General features: G+C 55.4%; 1 protein-coding gene across 3 annotated transcripts in view; it reads left to right on the top strand.

Moving 5' to 3' along the window:
• The first annotated feature begins 511 nt into the window (after positions 1–511).
• The window catches only part of FRMPD3 (FERM and PDZ domain containing 3), an 85,900-nt gene continuing 80,411 nt past the window's right edge, over positions 512–6,000 (top strand). Inside the window, exon 1 of one of the 3 annotated variants that reach the window (XM_081793730.1) lies at positions 512–780. The gene's annotated coding sequence lies outside the window, so the exon portion shown is untranslated. The remainder of the gene's footprint in view (positions 781–6,000) is intronic. The other 2 variants (XM_081793731.1, XM_081793732.1) reach the window with 2 other exon arrangements.

Genomic DNA, 6,000 nt, shown 5'->3' with positions numbered 1-6,000 from the left:
CTGGCACATAGTAGGTGAATGGTCTGGGGTAAAGAGGGATGGCCACTCCATGGCACTAGGCACTGCAGTCAGTATCCAGCCTCCTGAGGTCCCCATCTCCACCCTCATCAGCAAACTGGCCTGGAGTTGCCACTCGTCCCCAGTGCTGTCAGAGAAATGGGGACACGGGAGGTGGAGACGCGGGTATTCAAATGTTGCTTTGCAGCAGCACGAAGTGGCTCCTGAGGCTGGCAGCAGCGGAATCTGAGATCCCACTGGGGTCGAAGCCGGGCCCCACCACTTACTGCTTAGCCCGCGTATCTGGGATGATTTGCTTTGCTTCCCTGGACGTCGGTTTTAATTTCTGTCAGCTGGGGAGGATGCTGGGGTAAGAGAATGGATGTGAAGCCCGGGGACCGGCACCGAGTGCTCGCTGGATTATCCGCACGGCCCCTCCCCGGCTCCCCCGCGGGGGCCCGGCCAGGGGGGACGGGAGGCGGGGGCTCCTCCGCGGCCGACTGTGGGGCGGGCGCGAGGCAGCAGACGCCGTGTTTACCAGCGGCCTCGCTAGTTCGCCACCTCAGCCGCGGCTCTGGGGCCGAGCCAGTCGCCTCCTTCTTTAAGATTCTGGTCACAGCAGGGGCTGGGTTTCTAAGGCAGTCGTGATCTTTCTCTTTCTACAGACACCGCTGTCGCTCCGGTCGGCGCGGGGCACAGCCGGGGGCAGCGCGAAGGGGAGACGGCGACGGGGTTCCCGGGGCCGGGCAGCAGCCCAACCCCGGCCTGGAGAGGGCTCCGACAGTAAGTACGGCGCTCCGAGCGGCCGGGGGTCGGGCTCGCCTGGGAGGAGGCCAGAAAGCGGGGCACCCGGCCGCCGAGGCTGGAGTCTGGGGGATTTGGGAGGTCGGCAGCCGAGTGCCTGCCCCGCGCCCCCCCGCACCCCCGGCCCCCGCCCCCGACCCCTCCGAGTGACTCCGCGCGGTGCGGGCACGGGCCCCTGGGCCTGGGTGCGCGCCCCCTCGGCGCCCGCAGTCGGTGGACGGAGTTGGCGCGTCGGGAGCCGACCTCCGTCCGCCCGGCTGGGAGCCCCGAGCCCCCAAGGAGCCATTCCGGGCGTCGGGCCGCCGCGGGCCCCTTCGCCACACCGCCCGCGAGGGAACTGGAAGACGAGATGCGCGGGGCTGAGGGTTTGGATGCCGTGGAAAAGTGGCGGCGTGAGCGGGAAGTTTTCCGCTGGAGCGGCGGGGAGCAAGGAGGGAGAGCAGGAGCAGGGAGAGCGGGAAGCCGGGAGGCAGTCGTTGGCGAGGGGAGACAGAGGTGACCCCTCCTGGGGCCCGGGCCCTACCCTCCCCGCCGCCCGCTACGCCCATCCCCCACCCCCTGGGCGAGGAGCCCCAGCTCCCGGGCTTCGAGACGCCTGCACCCCCCCACACACAACCCCCACCCCGGGCCCCAGCTTCCCCAGGGCCCAGCCGCCCTGGCTTGCCTGCCCTGCTGCCCTGGAATGGTCTCAGCGTTCACGCAGCATCGCGGGACTTAGAAACAAGACCACCCTATCAGATGGTGCATTACTTGTAGAAACCTTAGCAAATCGGGAAATGCCGGGGCATACCTGTCACTTTCTTTTCCTGAGCTGTGTAAAATTCAAGGGCGGGGGAGGGAGGGGCGGATGGCTGAGATCACAAAGGTGAGTTCATCCTAAGTCACTTAGCCTCCTGCTCAGAAAAGACCCCCATCTCCCTTCTGCTCCTCTGCCCCCAGTCACTCTCCTTTGCTGAGAGCACTGATGATCACAGTAGGCACATTGCTTTTGTGCCAAGCATTGGGCTAACAAGCTTTTAGGTAGCAGTAAGAGTCTGTGTACAAGAAGAACAGTAGCTGGCACTCACTTGGGGCTTTCTGTGTGCCTAGCACATGTAGTATATTTAATCTTCACAACAAAGCTGCGAGGTAGATCCTCACATTAGCACCATTTTACAGATGAGGAAATTGAAGTGATGGAAACTGAGAGATGGACAAGCCCAAGGTCCCACAGCAGGGGAGAAGCAGAGATGGGATCTCCACCCCCCCCCCCCCCCCCGCTGTTAGCCATGAGAAATGTTGTGAGAAATTGGCTTTAATGAAGTTGTGGAATGGTTTGTTTTCCCTACAGAAAAAGCTTGTTTATTCTGTAGATCGGAAGTTAGAGCCCAAGGTCCAAACGGACTTGAACCACCTTCATTACATTCTGTGGAGAAAGGCAAACCCAGTGGGCTGTAACAGGACAGTGGGTCCTGTTAGTAAGTGCCTAAATAGAACAAAGATCATAATCATTGCTAATAGCCATTATCGATGGAGCACTCACTTTGTATATTTAATCTTCACAGAGATACTTTTAAGTAGGTACTATCATGAGCCCCATTTTACAGATGAGGGAACTGAGACTCAGGAGATTGAGTAACCTGTCACAGAATTGGGATTCCAGCCCACACCCCAGGCTGGAGCTAACCTTTGGCAGGTTTGTTCAAGAGGCAGACGTTCCCTCATCACCTACCTGAGCTGGGCCCCTTGAGCTGTGCCCTCCCCAGCCAGTTGCCCAGAGCTCTGCACCGTTGTTCCCTCCTTTCCTCAGCCCCCGTTTGCATGAACAAAGGGATCGTACAAGTTGTAGAAGAAAGGGCTTCCCAGAAAATATGCAGCATTCTGTGTGGATTTGGGTTTTGTTGTTGTACTAAGTGCCATGCCTGCAACATCAAGAAGTTGTTCTGCTTTATAAGTTTTATTAATTAGACAAGTGTCTGGTCTGCTGGCTTGGAGTTGTTAATCCAACATTATGGCTCTATCTGAGTACCTCTGCTAGGAATTATTTTCTGAAAAGTTTTTAGAGCCTTGCTTGCAATGCTGAGCAAAGCCATCTTTCCACCTCCTGGGGAAGGAGAGGGGGCTTGTGTCTTGGCCAGGATTTCAGTAGTAAGAAATACTGCTAACGCTTGAGTAATCTTATTGCTGTCCTATTGATAGTCAGCCCTCCTACCCCCAGGATGGTCCCCTTGGGGTGAACAGAATGTGGCCGGGTCCCAAGGGGAGGGGCTCTTCTGCTTCACATGTGGCCCTGCGGGGGGACCCCACCACTGGCCCTGGCCCTGGCCCAATAAATAGAGCTGGCTTCAGTGGGCCCTCTTCAGTATGGCCATACTAGGGCATGTGAGCTTTGTGATTTTGGTCTCCATTACTGTGGATGCATCTCAGTGCATCTGCTGGCAAGCTACCCTTCCCTTTTTTTTCTCTGTTGTGAGAGGGGGGCCTTCCATGTGTAGCTTTTGGGCAGTGTGTAGATGTATGGCTGGTAACCCCAGCGCTGGGCTGTGTCTCTAGTCATCAGTGTGGCCTCCCTGAGTGCAGCGCCACATCTCCGAGGCCACGTGAAAGGAGCCAGTAGGTAGCGCAAGTCCTCTGCCCTCATTCCTGCAACCAGAAATTGAAGATTCCCTTCAGTTTTGCCTGAATTTGTTCCATTATTTCTTCTTTTCATTGCAGAGGCTTAAACACCTAGAGGTTTCCCCCGTTCCTATTATTCGTTTGCTGTCACACTTGACATTCCTTTCCTGGAAGGTCCTTCGCCTTGACCATCTGCGGACTCCTATTCACCTTCACCACTCAGCTTAGTTGGGGGGGCGGGGAGGGGCGTCTGCTGGAAGTCATGGGGGTGGTGGGGAATGGGCCCTCCTCCGGAGCTCTCATAACATCCTCTGCTGCCCCTTGTGGTTCCAGGTGACACATGGTTTCATGTTTGTTCACACACCTGCTCCCACCTCAGACCACAGACTCTCTGAAAGGGAGAGATGGGGCCTGTTTTATCTTCATATCGCCAGTACCCAGCACCATGTCTGGCACATAGGAGGTACCTGGTAAATTTTTGTTGCATATATGAATAAATGCATGAATGAATGCATCTAAATTCTGGTGGAGGGAGCCCGTGACTCAAGCAAGGGTCTCTGCTATTGTTCCCCTTACAAGCAAGGAGATAGGAGCGAACTAGCATTATTCTACAATCAAGTCCCAGCTCTGCAGATTTTAATCACTGAAAAAAATACAAATACACTGTAATGCCAAAACTTGAATGCTTGGGGAAGGGCTTTTATGGTTAATAGAATGTTCTGGGTAACTGAGGGTTAGGCAAAAAAGCTATACACGCGCGCGCGCGCACACACACACACACACACACACACGCCTTTTTTCCTTACCCTTCTTGGTTCTTTCTAAAATGCCTGGGTCTGGTTTTCTACCTTAGTGAGTCAAGTCTGGGGTCCATCGTTGAATCTGTGTTGCTGAGGAGGGAGCCTGCAAGTTCTCAGGATCCCCTAGGATTTTGTCTCCCCCAAGTCTGGTTGGAGAGTAGGGTGCGATCTCCTTACCACCCCCACCTCCACCCAGAGACAAGCCCACAAGCCCTTAGAAGTTTGCAAATTTACTGCCCTTCACCTCCAGGAAACAGACGGCACCCCCTCACCAAACTAACAACACAGGTGAGGTGCAGAGTGTTTGCGTGCTAACTCATGCTGTCTGATATAGTAACTCAGCACTTGCCCTTGCCCTTGGCTTTTATTCTTAGGTAGAGAGTCCACCAACCTCCCTCTCCCTTTTCTGATTCCATGAGAGCTTCCTTTTCTTTTTTTAATGTTTATTTATTTTTGAGAGAGAAAGAGAGAGAGAGAGAGAGAGAGAACACACACACACACACACACACACACACACACACACACATGGGGGAGGGGCAGAGAGAGAGGGGGACAGAGGATCCGACTGCTGACAGCAGTGAGCCTGATGCAGGGCTCAAACTCATGAACTGTGAGATCACGACCCAAGCCAAAGTCAGATGCTCAACTGACTGAGCCACCCAGGTGCCCCAGGATCTTCCTTTTCTTTAGGAAAGACCTTATAATTTGTTCTTCTCTCTCAGCAGAAAGATGCAATCAGGCAGGAGAGAAGGGGTCTCAGCCTGAAGCTGTATTTGGCATCTCTGGACACCTCCAGAGAGGGTGATATGATTTTATCAGTCCTCTGCTCACATAACCTCTTTTGTGGAGTTGCTCTTGGCCTGATTTCTGCACTGCCCCCACCTGGGTACTCCTGGATGGACATCTTGAAGATAGAGCACAGGGAGGAAGCCGAGGATTGCTCCTGTCTTCTCCCTCACCAAAGGTCAGCCTGGTGCCTGCTGGGCATGGTGCCTGAGCTTCAGGTTCCACCTGCATCGTGTCAGGCAAGGAGGGGGCAGATGGGCATCTCGGCAAAGCCATGGGATAGATATGCCTTTCTCTCTCCAGGAATGTCTAGACTGGCCTGCCCATCTCCTCATAAGCTCCCCAAGGGGCCACTGGGGAGAAGACCTCTTGCCCCAGCAGAACCAGACATGAGAGAGAGGAAGAGGGAGAGTAAACCTCTCAACTTCCCGCTTCCTAGCTAACCTCTCCTGGCACCCCCTCCCTCACTCAGGCTGTTATCTCCGTGCCCCTGCCATAACCCCCCTGCTCCCTTCTGTCTCCAGGCCTGCTCTCAGTGCCCTCCCTCTGGACTGGCCCAAATATGGCCCCTCCTCTAGAAAACCTTCCCCTGCTGCTTCTGGAAGTCAGCAGAGGGTGGACAAGGGTGAAGTAAATAACTTCCAAGGTCCCTGCCAACTCTGAGATTCGGCTGTTTGACCAGAGTCAAGAGCTGGGGGCATCCTAAGATGGTGGCCCAGGCTGTCAATGCCTGACAGCCTCACGGATAGGAGGGAGACTGCACAGCCAGCCAGCCGAGTAGGCCCTTGTTTGGCTTCAGGAGGCTTTGCTGGGAGCCCTGTATAGCCAGAGCCTGCCAGGCAGCCCCCAGAGGGGTGCTATTTGAGCCCTGGATCTTTGGCTGCTAAAGGCAGCTACTTGTTGGGATGTTTCCAGCAGCTCCTGCCCACACCTGCTCCCCCTATCCAGCCTCCAAGCATTGTTTACAGTTCAGTCCTTGGCAGACTAGAGGCTAGGATCCAAGAGGAGAGAGAGATCT

This window comes from Panthera onca, chromosome X (assembly GCF_046562875.1).
Source record: "Panthera onca isolate mPanOnc1 chromosome X, mPanOnc1 haplotype 2, whole genome shotgun sequence".
Classification (NCBI taxonomy): domain Eukaryota; kingdom Metazoa; phylum Chordata; class Mammalia; order Carnivora; family Felidae; genus Panthera; species Panthera onca.
The sequence above is the reverse complement of the archived record's forward strand: the minus strand, read 5'-3'. Positions and strand labels throughout refer to the sequence as shown.